At 45.0% G+C, this 16,549-nt stretch overlaps 1 protein-coding gene across 5 annotated transcripts in view; it reads right to left on the bottom strand.

Annotated features, from left to right (window-relative positions):
• LOC138566737 (protein FAM98A-like) overlaps positions 1-16,549 on the bottom strand; it is a 702,281-nt gene that overhangs the window by 464,062 nt on the left and 221,670 nt on the right. The window lies entirely within an intron of this gene.

Below are 16,549 nucleotides of genomic sequence, written 5' to 3'. Positions count from 1 at the left end.
ATTCTTGGGAGATATTTACCTGCTGGTTGTAGCCTAGAAGAGCCTGGTCAGCCTGACACTAACAGCAACCAAGAGCTACTTTTGACTCCTGGTGCCATACAAAGATACCTCTATAACATTAACTCTGTGTGTTAGCTGTGGGGCATGGCTAGATAGCCATGTGAGAGGCTGGAGGACATGGGAGCTCCCGCAGATGCATCTGAATATTGAGTATGTCCGCCGGCAGATCACACGCAAATACAACTAAAAAGATGTACTAGTTACATGAAAGCAAGCGGCACACAACGCGCCACGTCAGGCCTGGAACCGACCTCCAAGGACCAAGAAAATTGTAAACTAAAGGTGCTGATACCCCTACGGCAGCCCACCAAAAATGGCCGCTCCGGAGAAAAAAGAGTGCAGATAAACCAAAGTACAGTGAAGCAGCGAAGAAGAAACCGCCTGCCACAGAGAGCAGTACCAGCTGTTGCCATGAAATGAGCACAAATACGCGGAACAAAGACGCGGTCCGAGCCGCCTGGAAAATCACGTGATACAGACCTGCAAGCTGGCGGTGCGAGCCGTGGTACGGAGGGAGGTCCGATAGACCGTCGCTCCATTTCCCACCTTGCTAATAGCGAAACAACACTGTAGAAGGCGGGGATCGCTGCAAGCCCCAGGTAACCGTTGGCACGCAACATAGAAATATAGATCTGCGCAGGAGGACTCAAGCGGCCCCATAGGGCGGCAGGGTGGAAGCAAAACAGACCGCAGGACAAGCGTGAGGGCGAGTAGACGGCAGCGGGGGTAAATGAGGAAGCCCCAAGAGGCGCATAGACACGGAGCGCTTGGAATAGAAGTAAATCGGAACACGAAGCAAACCCTTGTCATGTGCAGCGGAAAGATCCGACACAGGACACTGTAAGGCGCGGACCTGACACGCCTGCCCCGGGAAAGACTATGTAATCAAGACCAGGAGCTACGTAATCACACCAAGCGACCCCGCAGGCTGCAAATCAAAAACTGTATTATGCCTGCTAAACTGCGCAGCCCACAGCCAATGCCAACAAAATCGGCAGGGCAGGACAATGGACAGAGAACTAAGGAGATCAAAGCTGGCATATGAGGAAGGGTTGCCCCACAGAGCGTACCACTTTCGCCCCATATTGAGAGGGGGAGAGGCCCGACAGCCAGTGAAACAGCAGAGAGGCCCCCATATGTAGGAGCCGATACAGAAGAGTGAAACTGCTGCCGCTTGCTAGGCGTTATACCCCCCAGGAAGGAGAGGCAGAACAGGTGCCAAAACCCAGATCTGGGAACAAACAGGCAGAGCAAGAGATATGAGTGCACTGGCCACACACGCGTGTGGCGCCACAGCACTCTGTAAAAGCTCCAACACCTGGTACTACAGCTTAGCTCACGCTCGTTCTCTAGAAACTAAACTGAGTGCCACAGAGCTAGCGCGGGGCTGGGTAACAGAAGTACTGTCCCTGAATATCAAAGGCAAGTACACTGGACAATACTGGGATGTCATCCAAAACATCCAAAACGAAAGAGAAACAGCCCACCATGGGGCCTGCATTATAAATGGAGCCCTGCCCGAAGTAGGAAATGCCCCCTGCCCCAACTCGAGGCACGAGACTAAGAGGTATGACACCCTCCCCAGCACTGTGCTATCCACGCTGGGAAGCTGCAGGAACACTGGCACAGTGGAGGACCGATAACCTAACCAGAGGAGAGATACTGAAGTGGACTCACTGAAAACTCTACCAACAGACGCTACCTCACCCTGAAGGCGTAAGTAGCATTGGCCAAGGGGTCAGCGCAAATGCCCCACAGAGCAGGCGCCGCTGCAGCAAGTCAACACCAGTTGGTGGGGCACTGGACCCCAGACAAACGAGACAACACAGCAGGCAATCCACGGCCAAAACACAACAAACAGCAGAAAACACAACGCATGGGACTCTGGGGGGAGGAGCTCAGACACCATTGACGCACAAAGGAGGGCCTTAATATAGAGAGGTACCAACATTGGGCAGGCAACCCACACCACGGCAGCAAGACCGCCCGCCTTGGGAGGGAGGGGAAATAGCCTGGTGAACTGAACCAGAACAGCCAGCACTGCGGAGACCTGGGCTCCTGGCACCTGTGGCAGACACCACAGCGGACACAGGGATGGCGTCAAAACTCCCCAAATCGAAGGGGAAGCAGCCCACCATAGAGGAATACACTAGAACACCACAACCAACAGAGGGTGCCAGAAATAAGGAGAGAAACCCTCAGACAGACACAGAACCAGCAAGCAGCAAAAGACACATCCTGGAGGCGATAGCAGATCTAAAGGTCACGTGGGAGACCAAACTAGAAGCAGCCATGGCAAACCTCAAGACGTCACTGGAATTCAAGATTGATGCAGTGCAAGTGGAAGTCACCCTCCTGCGACAAGACGTAGGAGCGATCGCAGAACGCACAAGCATGCTGAAGAAAGAAGTTCAATGAAATACTACCACGTGTAAGGCCAACGCCACAGAGATCCATACACAGCGCCAACAATGAAGCAAATTGGAAAATAGGGCAGAGGAGGCCAAAGGACGAGCCTGGAGAAATAATATACGCATCATTGGACTCCCAGAAGGTGAAGAAGTAACAAACCTCAGTGAATACATAGAAACTATGCTGCTGCAAGAAATTGAAGGAGGGGCGCTCACCCAGGGATTCGCGGTGGAGAGAGCCCACCGAGCACTGAAACGCAGACCGGCGCCGGGTGCCCCGCCAAGGCCTATCATCACCAAAATACTAAACTACCGGGACAGGGAAAGAATCCTAGAATATTTCCGCAAAGGGGGTACGATAAGACGAGCATCCGCAGCAATAAAAGCATACCAGGATTACACACTTCAGGTACAAAGACGCTGATTAAACTTTGGAGCAGTAAAGAGGAGACTGTGGGAGGCGAATCTCAAATACCTGCTGATGTACCCAGCAAAGCTGGAAATTTTCCATAAAAATAAGGCATTATTCTTCGAAACCTCAGAAGAAGCTATGGACTGGTTGGACGCACAGCATGGCCCACAGGAGACAAAGGAACAACGAGGGAGCAGAGACGACAAGTGAAGTATCGGTCTCCAACTTTGAGGTGCTGTATACACAATGACATTGGGACTTAAATATAGATTTATAGAGGTCGGTTAGAAGGTAGGATATACACAAGGCGGGCAAAAAACACAGCAAACTTGATGCGGGGGACACAGAGGTCCCAACTCGCACCCCATTAGATAGAATAGTTAGGTTGCCAGTAGTGCGGCAACCACCTGCAGGGTTCCTTACACCAAGTAAACGGGGCAGGACTAGATGCGGGAAGCCCTGAGATCCAGGGATGGAGCTGGGCTACAGTTGGGGACTGGAAAGGGGGGGGGATTGTTGGGGGGTTTGTAGCGGAGATAATAAGGGAGCGAGCGCTGGAACGGGGAGGCCGGGAGGGGAGTTGGGGAGTTTGCAGTGGTAGTTAGGGAACAAGCTTGTAACACCGGGAGTGAAGGACAAGGTGGGAGGGAGGAGGGACGAGATATGGATGATAATGGGAGACCTTAGAATAGTAACCTGGAATGTCAGAGGACTCAACAGCTACCTGAAGAGAAATAAGGTTATGATGTACCTGAGAAGGCAAAAAGTGGACAAAACCCACCTAACCAAAGAGAAACAAGAGGTGGTAAAGAAAAATTGGAGAGGGACCACCATAGGAGCAACTTACTCGGCATACGCCATGGAAGTACTCATCTGGGTGGCGCCACATGTGCCCTTCCAGATGCTACAGGCTACGGTGGAGCCGGATGGGACAATGGTAGTGATTCGGGGGCTGCTTGAGAATAGAGAACTGTGCATCATAAATACATATGCCCCAAAACAAGATACAGTGGCCTAGTTCAATACACTTTATAGCAAGATCAGTCCCCACATAGGAGGTGCGGTCATATGGGGAGGGGACTTCAATTGAACGCTGAACCCCAAAATGGACAGATCAAACACGAAACTAGATAAGCCCACCCCTGCAGCGAAAACGTTACAAGCCCTGCTGAGAGACTTCAGGCTGGAAGACATATGGCGGCAGCAACACCCAGAAGACAGGCACTACTCACACTATGCTGCCCCACACAACCTGTACACGAGACTGGATTACATGTTCGCCACTCCGGAACTTGCTGGGGAAATGAGGGGTTCAGAATACAAGGCGAGAATATTATCGGACCACTCCCCTCTGGTCCTGGTGTGGCAACATCAGCCCCCCAGAGCCAAGATCCCAACATGGAGGCTTAGAGCCGAGGTATTGAAAGATACTGCATTCCGAGAGGACCTAAGGGAGGAGATAATTGGGCATTTCGAAAAATAATAACGGAAGTGTGGAGTCAAAGGGTACCCTATGGGAGGCCTTTAAGGTGGTAGTAAGGGGGGCAGCCATATCCAAATCCAGAGGGCTCCAAGGGGGTATAGTGCAAGAGTTACAGGTGACTGAAAAGAAACTGGAAGCAATTATGAAAAGAGGGGGCACCTCACAGGAGGATGCCGAACGAGTGAGCCAATTACAACAGGCGTGCGCTGGGCTCTGGGAGAGGTTATGCAACCTGAATAATAAAAAGTACATTGAAAGAAAACATGCTGGGGAGACAAACTGGGGAGGCTGCTTGCATGGCTATACAAAAATGAGACACCAAGATCAGCAATCAGAGAGATAACGGGAGAAGCGGGCCAAGTGTGGAATACCCAGGAGAGCGTGAACAAGGGATTCCTTAGATTCTACAACCACCTCTACGAAGACGCAGGAGAGACGGCAGAACAGGAGACTCAGGAGACGCTAGAAGACATAGGACTACTAAATTGAGTAAGGAAGACAGGGAGAACCTGGATGCCCCAATCACAATAGAGGAATTAGAGGCAGTGGTAATACATCTGCCCACGAGCAAAGCCCCTGGGACAGACGGGCTCCCCAGCGAATTTTATAAAACGTATAGACAAGAATTGCTCCCCCCATTACTGGCAATGCTAAACGAGGCCTTCGAGAAAGGGAGATTGCCGGGATCTCAGAGCGGCGGTAATTATTCCACTCCTTAAACCCGACAAGCCAAGCACAGACTGTGGGTCGTACAGACCACTATCCATGCTAAACCAGGACAGTAAAATTCTCACATCTGTGCTGGCAAATAGACTTAAGCGGGTAATAAACTCCTACAACCCGATCAAACCGGATTCGTCCCAGGTAGAAGCATATCCGATAACCACAGGAGACTCCACCATGTTATAGAACAGGCAGAGGGCGACCCAAGTGAAATAGAAGTAATCTCGCTAGACGCAGTGAAAGCCTTTGACTCTGTAAGGTGGCTTTGGATGATGGCAGCCTTGAAAGAATACGGGATGGGCCCAGGGTACCTGCGGTGGGTGAAAATGGTGTATAGCTCTCCAACAGCTAGAGTCAAAAAGGGAGCGACAATTTCAGATAAATAGCAACTCAGCAGAGGCACGAGACAGGGCTGTCCATGGTCCCCGATGCTGTACATCCTTGCCATAGAACCACTAGCGATCTGCCTGAGACAGCAGTACGAAAGAAATAGGGGTTTACACTAGGGGGGGGACCGCACTTGATATCATTGTATGTGGATGATATGCTGTTATACTTGCGTTACCCAGAGGAAAATTTGCAATACATCCTGGATGTGATGGAGTGCTACGCGAATCTCAGGCATAGCGGTGAACTACAAAAAATTGTGCATGTTCCCCCTGGGGAGGTAGAGAGGAGTCCCACAGGAGAACTTACCTATCTTGCAGATAGCCTGGCAGACCAAAACATTTTGATAGCTGGGGATTAACATATATCACATGATTGAAGACGAGCACAAAAATAACACGGAAAGGGCAGTAGAAGGTATCTAGAACAGCATGGGGTCCTGGGCAAAGCTCCCCCTAGCCATGGTGGGGAGGACGGCCTTGCTCAAGATGGTGGTCTTGCCTAGGCTACTAAATTTGTTCTCAAATATCCCACACATGTTGCCCAAACGCTTTTTTATTAAACTCGTGAGTTTAAGCAGAGGTTTCCTGCGGCACAACTCCAGAAACAGAGTGGCCCAATGGAAATTACAGAATATGTATGACAAAGGGGGTATATACCTGCCGAACTTTGAGATATACCACCTGGCAGGGCAGTTACAATATGTCACAAGGTGGCTGTTGGAAGACGAGACAGCAGAATCTATACTGCTGAGCGGTGAATGTGACCTTTACTTCCTAAAAGAACTGATATGGCTACCCAAACAGAGATGCATGGGCGATCGAGATTGCTGGAACTGGGCCGGAAGACATGGCGCAAAGCGTGTCGAGCTATGGGAAACCCGACCCCATGCTCCCCGCAGGTGGCACTTGTGGCGCTTTGCGGGGTGGATGAGCAACTGAGGAAAGGGATCCGCAAACACTGGGAGCCGGTAGGCCTAGCAACCTTGGGAGATATATGGCAAGAGGGGAAGGCACCGGACTTCCAAACGATAGTGGACGAAACGGGGATACATACGGGGCAATATATCACATATACTAGAATAGTTAAATGAGTGACGGAAACGTGGTCCAAAATAGCACTAGCAGAACAACCTGATACTGCATAGAAACGATGTATGATAGCTCGGAGGGAGGCCACAAAATATCCCAGATTTACTAACTGGTGATGTCTAGAGTGGGTATGAAGCTGCTCCAATTGAGACGGGACTGGGCGGAGGAAACAGGAGAACCTTTGCAAGACGGGCAGTGGGAAAGAGCTCAGAGATATCATAAAAAGGTGTCTAGGAATGCGAGGCTGCAGCAGGTTCAGTTATGTCACCCATAGGGCGTACATGACCCCGTGAAAGATCGCCGGATTTGGGAGTACAGAAGTACAAAAATGCCCCAAGTGCAGGGAGGTGGATGCCGGGATGATCCATCTGTTCTGGGCGTGCCCGGAGGTGGGAAAATTCTGGGAGGAAGGGAATCAAGCTAGATGTGGAATCCGTGTGGGCATGCATGATGGGGGGGGGAGAGGAATTTACCAGACCATGCAACATAAAACACTTATGCAAACTCAAGGACCTGGCCTACATTCTGGCCAAATCGAGAATAGCCAGGAGTTGGAAAGCAGCCCATGGACCCAGGTCATAGGTATGGTGGAACGATCTCCTGAAATGGGCAGACACTGAGACAGTAGTATGGTATTAGGCAGCCAATAGAGGGGAGGATAATAAAGTGGGACCTCTGATAGCATGGAGACAAATGGTAGCCACATTGTCGGGATTCTCCCATGCCAATTCCAGTGAATGTGACACGCCCGAGAACGGCGAAGGGGATTAACCCCAAGAGAAGGGAAGTCTGAAGAACTGAGGTGGAAGCTCGAGTTAAAGTGGGGGGAGGGGAGAAGACAGTATTAAATAACACGCAAATGTATGCTAAGAAGCTTGTAACCGAAAATGTCGGGTGTGATGGTTATGTTTGTTGTAAAAACAAATAAAATCCTTTAAAAAAAATCCTTAAAAAAACACTGTTAGCGATCTGTTTAAATTAGCATTAGGACTTATATCGATCTGACCCACCTTGCTGCCTGGCACTTTTGACCAATTTTTCGTTGCATTGTTTATTATGGGGGTAAGACGCCTCATTTCTCCCTCCTTCCACCCTTCCTGCATACTAGTCTGAAAATCATTATTTAATGTTCCCATACCCGTCCCCTCACCGCAAAAAAAACAGTGAAAAATGATGCAAAACGGCAGTTTAAACAGCTGCGACGACATAGGTGGGTACCCTAGAGCGCATTTAGTAGAAGCCACTTAAAGTCTAAGGGGGTCATATATGAGAGACAAAAAGTTACAGCTTGGACTTCAGGTGGAAGTTACATTTTCACCTCGCTATATAGAAGCTCCTTGTTCTTCAGAGGTAGTTCTTGCTTACTGGATGATGCCCGATACCCAGGACCTGGTTTTAGCTCCTGCTCCTCCAATCTTTATTTCAATTCCTAAGATAAACTGATATATGCAACCATAGAGAACTGGTCACCTGAATACAAAAGAGAGTTTGACCAACACATTGAGCATTTTAGAAATAGCTGAAATACAATTGGGAAAACCTGATACAAAGAATATACTTAAATGATCCTAATATAGTGTTCTACAAATTTGGAAGTTTTATCTAAAAGTGAAATGAAGAAATACAGAAAAAGTAATAGCAGAGTTAGGACATATGGGACCAGAGGTAACACGAAGAAAAGGCTGTGTGTTTGAGGGGGAGGTTAACATGACGTTTGGCACCATTAGTAGAGTTTGTACATTTTTCTCAATAAGATTGTTTATTGGGTGCAATCTGGTTAACAGGAACTCCCCAAAGTCAATGTGGTGAATATTTCATTGCATGGCCAGGTGGATAAACCGCACTTTGCTTATGTCTATTGGAAGTAAAAGGATACAGCAAACATAGAAACATTCTAGTTCTAATACGATCACTCACGGCACACAGAACTCCAGTAGGCAAGGGTTAAATATTATAACTGAACGACATCAGCTTATTGTGCGATTCATGGCTTAACATTAAGTTTAGTAGATTGGACTACAATTATTCTTTAATTTAGGTACACGATGCAGGTCATTTAACCGAAACATGTTGAGCCTTGGGATGAAGTCACCAAGATGATATAATGTTGTGAAGCATTCCATAAACAAAATGTGAATGATACAAATCTTAATTCAAATTACGAAAAATGGTATTGCGGTCAAGCATAAACCTTTGTAAATAAGAGTGTGTGTCAAAGAATATGGAAATAAAGTGATTTGCACGAGATCCCACATTTTTGCTGCTCAAGTGGGGAAGATCAGTTTAGGACCAATGCCTGCTGTTCGCAAAGTACGCAACTTGACCTTTAGAAGAATATATACAGACAACCAGTAAAACCTTTCTCGCTTCCCCATTTGCGTCTCCTTTTGATTGATTTTTCTGCCTTCTGTTCTCCTTTGCCTCTATTTTGCCTCATTTTACTTCTGCCTGTTACATCTTCGCTCTTCTGTCCTGTATTTTCTCATTTTCATCATTCCTCCTACCATCTCATCTATTTGCTGCCATCATTTTGTCTCATTATATTCCTGAGATCTCATCTACTTTCGTCTTACTTGTATCTTTCCTTCCGTTCACCTAATCTTTTCCCTTCACTTCCCTACGTCACGTGTTACTCACTTCTTTCCATCTGTATATCTTTCCTCCATCGCTTCCTCCCACCCACCTGCCTCATCATTTATTTTATCTCTATGTAAGTAGTTTCCTATCTGATCATACATTTTACCCTTATGTTGAAAGACTATGGCAGGAAATGAGACAAAGGGTAGTGCCTTAGCTGCCCATCTCTATGCTTCTTTACATTGGCGCAATTAGTTTTCTGGCCATCTTGCCTCTACAGTGGCAGGAGTTTCTTCTCTCTACCCCTTCTTTAACGTTATCTTCCTGCCCATAAGCTGCAGGCTTCCACTTTTTGGGTGATTGAATTTTATTTTGGATAGCACACAGCAGCTGCGAACTGTAACCCAGAAGTCTCAGCCTACACATGCTGCAGTGGATGGCTGTCTCATTGCCGTCCTTCCATTTTTCTAATTGTTTTCCTTCCATTCACTTTCTCTCTTCCTAAAGTCTGATTTGTAATCAGCCTACCTTACTTTCATCTCCATTCCATCTCCATTTCTTTCTCCCACACATTTAATTAGCATCCTTCTTTTGCATTTTTCAGTCCTTTCATCTCGCCTCATTGTCTTCCGTCTTTCTTTTCACCTCTGTGCTTGCATAACATCTAATTTACTTTTGTCTCATTTCCCTTCTCTCGCTTTTGAAATTTTCTGTGATTTCTTCCTTCACTTGGCTCTTACTTTGTCCCTTTCTCTTGAATAATATTGCTCCCCCCCCCAAATCATTTCCTTCCTTTCATTCTGTCCGATACTTGAAGAACCTGATCTAACATGGGTGAGAAACTAAAAAGGTGCATTCAACAACTAAGTGATTTTAAATGAGGTGGCTCTTTTTTAGTGTCAAAGTACATTCTGGCATGCTGTATGATGGGCTTTTTAAAATCATAAATGTTCTTACTGCTGATCAGATACCACATCAATTTAATCACTTGCTTCAGAGATCTGCCAGCAACCTGCAGTCACAAGTTCAAACCCAAACAGGGATGACTCAGACTTTCATTCTTTATGGTTAGATATATTGAGGACCCCTGAATTGGGTAATGGGAACACCTACTATTATAGCAGGAAGAATTCAGAATGATGCGATATATAAAAAGGGGATTTGTAATTGTTGGGAGCTCTTTAACTTTTATATAGGTTCAGTTTGCTTGTACCGTGTTAGCCAAAGGTTGAATAGAATGTTGATCCAGAAGAAAACAACAAGTCGATACCTTGATTAGGCAAACAAAGTCATTTATTTTGCATATTTGCAAGCTTTCGTGGAATGTCTCTACTTCCTCAGGCAGATATGAAATTAATGTAAGGTATAAGTGACCTGGAAAGAGACTGCGCCTGATTCTTGCAAAATATTAAATCTCGAGACTTGTAGCAACTTTGCGATCGTACGCGCTTATTCTGAACAGCAGGGATTTACCCCTTTGACATATGGAAGCTCATTTTTCACATTATGTGACAGGGGCATCTTACATGACTACAAGACTAATCAATAGCCCTGATTTGAAAAAGGTCCTTGGTAGGACCAGAACACGTGTCATCAACTTTAAGGGCAATTTTTCTGAGAAATAAAAATATTTTGCAAGAATCAGGCGAAGTCTCTTTCCAGGTCACTTATACCTTACACTAATTTGCAAGGGGTCTTGTACTTGGCTAAACCCCAGACCTGGTGAGACGCGACTCTATGGACTTGGTGTACTGATTGTACCAACTACTTTCATTCTTCACCACTATAAGATGTCGCCAGTTTAGACCACACCTTCCAAGCCAAGGTTGTTGAAGAAGATATGAAATTAAGCCTTTGAAACACATCACAGCATTACAGTTTACATTGCCTCTCCTGCAGATACCCAGTTATCTGTGCCCGTCTGTATATTACAGGGCCTGCGATAGCACCCGTGTAGTTATGATTAAGTGGCACAATTCATAAAAAGAGCACTTCTTGGGCAGCATAAAACTTCGCCCCCCTGGATGAATCTGCACGAAATTTTGCAAACAAAGTATATGGTCCCTTCGGAATGATTCTGCAAAGTTTGGTGCGGTTTTCGTTGGAGGGGGGCAAAGTTATAAGGGGGGGGGCCCAAAATTCTCAGACATAATGGAAAAATGCTTATGGTCACGCCTACAGCCTAAACTGCTGGACAGATTTGCACCAAATTTCCAGTAGGAGCGGTGGCTTGGTCCCGAAAGCAGGCTTTTGTAAATTTGGTGTACATACATCCAGTAGTTTTTTTTTTAAACGGCCAAAAAGTAGATAAAAATAAATGAGTGATATCTTCATAGTCGGTTTTTAGGATTTCTTGCATTCTGAGGCGAATCAAAGCCAAAATGAGGTTGGAAACCATGCTTACTTCATCTATCAGGAGCACTTTCATTTGTTTCAAAATTCTGCGTACTTCAGTAGCAACTCCAGCTGATAATTTGTAGTATTCTAATTTCATTTGGTGTTCTACTGGAAGGAGCAGTAGTCAGTGTAAAGTTACACCTCCTATGTTGTAGGCAGCTACACCTATGGGGGCTGTTACAACAGCCGAAACGTTGTTGTTTGTTAAGGTTTGTAGACATATGAGGATTATTTTAGTTAAGAATGTTTTACCAGAACCAGCTTCAGCACTTACATACAGGAGCAGAATGTTATTTTTACAGCTACAAGTTTTAGTTTCATGTTTAAAACCAAGTTCAATCTCTTTAGTGGCTTCTAGATAAGCGGTGAGTTGTTCATCATTTAGCTGCGATTTGAGCACGGACAAGTCTTCTTCAGATTGTTTGTATGGATACATGGTATTTTCTACCTAGTCATGGCTATTTCTGCTTCATTTAGAATGAGTCGTTCTCCAAGTGGTTCTTGGCTTCCTCTAAGGGTAGTTTGACTGCCATAAGGAATGTCTTTATCTAGTTGAGCTTCAATTTCTTCCTCTTGTTGGCGTTCATTGTCCAACATTTCTTTGTATTGTTTGAAATTGACATTTGTTATACTGCTTTCATTTGCTTTGACTGCAGCTTCAAATGAGTCATTGTCACCTAATAATTCTTTTTTCGCCAAGGTTTAAAAAGTTGTAGTAGGGCCATGTAATACAGTTCTCTATGCTGCAGAGATTTAAATGATAACTTTATATGATTAATTAGGCTGGGCTTGGTAAGATTTACTAGGCTTCCTTCACAAGTTTAGACTGAATATTTGCCAGTTGTCTCATCTAGTGTGACATTGTTTTTGTAGGAGCAGTTTTGGGCTATGTCGTACAGCCACATCTTTTCCAAATCAGTACTTCTGTTTGGGTAGTATGTGCCAATTAAATTGTTTTTTTAAATGTCCTGGGTGTTGGGATCATTTGTGGCTATTGTTTCTATATCTTGGTAGGATTTTAGTACTCTTTTTCGGGATCAAGCTGGACCAAGATTTAGCCAGTTAATGGGTTTAGATATGCCATATAAGGCTGTACCTGTTAAACGGTCTGCAGCTTAGTAGCGCCTGCATTCTCTATGGGAAAGAATTTTTATACCGAAGCTGTACAATTTTTGGGACAGTGTTTTGTCAGATACGTCATCCCGGAGATCTTTTAGCTCCGTTGTCTCAGCTTTGGTGAGATGGGCTGTGACATATCTTGCTACTGCAGTGGAAATGTCTGCAATGTATTGAATGTCTAGGCTTGCATTCCACAAGAGGGCAATGAATGCATTGTAATCATTAATGTACTTGGATGCTTCGTCCCATTTAATGTTGTATATGTTTTTAGGGGATTTGCCTTTTACACTGTGTCTAACAGAAGACATCAAGATATTTACTTGTCCTTTTTTGCAAACTGGTCTAGGGAAAACCAAAGCGACATTTGGTATAGTATTTACCTTTGCTTTTATATCCACGCCGACAGTATTTGCCCCACTTACGTTTTTGAAAGTGTAACATTTGTGAACGTAGGTCAATATCTGAAGGGATGTTGCAGGTAATGTATTTCTCAATAAACTGTAAAACAGTGGCATCACTGTCATGGGCACATTTGGGAGCATCTTTTATGCACAAACGCATGTGGACGTGTGGTGCTCCTCTGGATTGATATTCTTTTCTCCAAAAGAAGTGCTGCACTTCTACGAGCAGAAGGGTATTTTTATTGCAGATAAAGTGCAGCAAGGTAATGAAGCAATGGTGTAAGTACCTTGATACATTGATAGAGTCAGGGGAACACAGTTCTCCTTGTGTTATAATATCTATTTCATCTTTATTTTGGTTTGCAGTGCGTAAGAAGTCGTGCAAGTCATTCCATGCTGTGAGAAACCTGAGGGCTTTCTCACTTATGGACCCCAGGGATTCCTTGTTCAGGTGGCCAGGGCATGGCCATCACCTTTGGAACTAGACTCTGGGGTGGACCAGTGCGGGAGGGACGCAGTTTTCCCCCCCTTTCTGACAAAACCCACCCCCACACTTCCTCCACCTTCATAGGTTGTTATGAATCCTGTCCCGTTGCCCCTCCCCCAATTCCAACAGTTACCAACATTAAAGGGAGGCATAGGAGAAGAAATATATCCCTAATCAGCATCCCCGCAGTCATTATGGGACCTTATCATCTAAAACCCATTTGCCTACAACCACACATATGCCCGTGTCAACCTGACAAACACAGAAGTTTCCCTCCATCATTAGGGACCACTACAACTCCCATAATTCCTCCCCATTGCCTTCTTTCAAAACCACTGGGACTAAGAAGAGGAATAGGGCTATGAAGATTACCCATAGGAACCAATGTACCCTGGATTCCTATGGGCAGACTCCATCTTGGCCCATTAACGAGGACAGGCAGAGTCAGGTCTCCCTTTTTAACCACCCACATCTGACTCCAATTAACACTCTGTCAGTATAAAAGGTGGAGCACTGAGATACACTTTGAGGGATCTGGGGATGCAGTGTGGACCAGAGGAGTTGAAGAGCAGAGGAGAGTGCTGAAAGAACACTGGAGAGTCTAGAGGAGAGCGGAGGGCTAAGATGCTGTTCCTCTGTTGTTGAAGGGATGCAGCAAAGCTGAGGAGCTGTGCCTTCCAAGAGCCAGAAAGGGCAGATCATATCCTGCCGACTCTGTCCACAGAAATGCTCATTTGAACTGGTGAGTCTCGCGGCAAGAGAGGAAATCCTGTTGAGTGTGTTTGTGCCTCGAGACGGAACCTGAGCACTGAATTTGAGAAAGAAAGCAGGAAATAAAAAGGCCCATGAAAGGCATTATGGGACTTGAAGTTCTTTTTTAAATGAAGTATAATTGAACTGTAAAATAAAGCAAAGTAAGGTGGAAAAAGAAAGTACGCCAATTCGAAAGACTCTTTGCACTGTGAAAGGGGTCCGAGCCTGAATGAGGGAGACCCAGAAATTGTGTTTAAAGAGAGACATTCTTTTGTTAAAGCCAAAGCTGAAGAGAACCTGAGAGGATTGTGCAAACTATTGAATCTTGTCAAATATCTGAACTGTGTAAAAGCCTAGGAGTACCATAAGGCATGGAAAACGCTAAAGAACAAAGCTAGGGGAAGGGAACCCAGAGAAAGTAAAGTGAAACAGTTTGAGCCGGAAAGAGGGGAACCAAAGAAAGAAATTGAAAGTGAGAGGCTGGGGCCCGGTTGAGGGTGCCTATAGAGACTTAAAATACATTTCCTTTGGAACTTTTGTGTTTGTGCTGAAAAGCTTGGAACCTTTGTGTTTGTGCTAACGAGCTTGGAACCTTTGTTTTGGTGCTGCAATATATGGGATTAACCTGGGGGTTGGGGGATGGATACCCGAGAGGTCAAAACCCGAACTTTGAGACAGAGTATGTGAATGCCAAGCAGGCTCTAGAGGGCTGAGCCAGCTACCCCAGGTGTACTCGCAAAGCAGAGTTTGCCCATACGTCAAGTGCTTCACCCCACCCACGTGTTATACAACACGGACAAGAATCTTTTGATGCCATTCTGTCATCCTTTTGTTTCCCACTGATCTCCTGTTTGCATTACATTTCCCTATTTCACTTGTATGTTATTAGAGTGAGGGCAGGCAATAGGTTTTCTAGTTTGTTATTCTTTTGGACTAACGACGGACTAGGACGGTTTTCTTTTTATTTAGATGGTAGAGTGTGCTCCCATCTTTAGTGTTAGCGCAAGACAGGAGTTCTCCAACCCACTTTTGAAGTAAATAAAACTGGTGATTTGTATCTTTTGTGTACTTGTCCTACTTGTGATACCATGTCTGCATCACAATGCATACTCTGCACAACTTAGAGTAACTAAAGCATGTGGGTGGGCCTAGGTTCCTTAGCATACAACATACATCAGCGTGATGTCAGAACTAGTTTTCTTTTGTACCACGCATGTTTGCCAAGAGATTTGGGATACTTAACTGTAAAACTTCATTTTTCTATTTTATTTTTTGAAGCAGTTGGGTAGCGGACATGTTCAAAATGTTAGAGCCTGTTTTTAATGTCTGCAACACCATAACAGAGTTGATAATTCACTTTCGAACAGGAGGAGGAAAATGTATTCTACATTTTGTCTGGATTTGGGTTCTCCAGAATACATTTATAAAGATTGATATTCTGATGCACTAATTTGTGTGGACCTTTCATCATATCTTTCTCCTTTTCCTGTAGAAAAGAGTAGAGGAAAAGAATATGCTTCTACATTTTAATTCCCATATGTTCATTGGGGATCCTTTGGCTTGACACATTTGATATGTTTCCAATGCATCTTCAATGGTGTCAGGGGTGTAGTGGGTGAATTGTATACTGGTCTAAAGTGGTGTCTGGAGCAACAGGATCTACACATTCAAATTGGCCAGTTGCAGGTGAATCTTGAATTATTTGGGTGGCTTCTCTTAAGTTTTCCTTTATGTTTATATATGTGTGGTAGTCATTGTTTTCTTTCAGATATTGTAGGGCTTGTCTAACTTTGTTTTAGTCAACTAGTTGTTGCCAAATTGTTTTATCTTTTGTTGGTGCACCATTAGCTAGTACCATTAAAGATTGTCCTTTTGGTCCTTGTACTCCTAGAGTTTCAAAATGTTCTTTAAGAGCTAATGGCAAAAAACTACTTTGCCACAATGCCTTTTAGTAACTCAGATGGAGGCAATTTGGCTGTTTTCGGTTGAAGGAGTATTATAGCTTAAAATGGGTGTACTGTTTGGATTAGAAGGCTCTCATACAAGGTAAGTTGTTGGAAAGCCTTTAGAAGTAGGAATATTTCTAAGTTATTAGTGATAGCAGGTGACAGCATTTTATTATTGTCAAGCTATGTTTTGCAGTACGTGTAAAACTATTCAGGGGTCAGTTATTTTGTATTTATTTTCTGCTGTTAGATATAAAGCTAATTGGAACCATTGGGATTCATCATTGTCCTCTATTTTGTAG

The sequence above is a fragment of the Ambystoma mexicanum genome, chromosome 2p, assembly GCF_040938575.1.
Source record: "Ambystoma mexicanum isolate Mex_15411 chromosome 2p, UKY_AmexF1_1, whole genome shotgun sequence".
NCBI lineage: Eukaryota > Metazoa > Chordata > Amphibia > Caudata > Ambystomatidae > Ambystoma > Ambystoma mexicanum.
The sequence above is the reverse complement of the archived record's forward strand: the minus strand, read 5'-3'. Positions and strand labels throughout refer to the sequence as shown.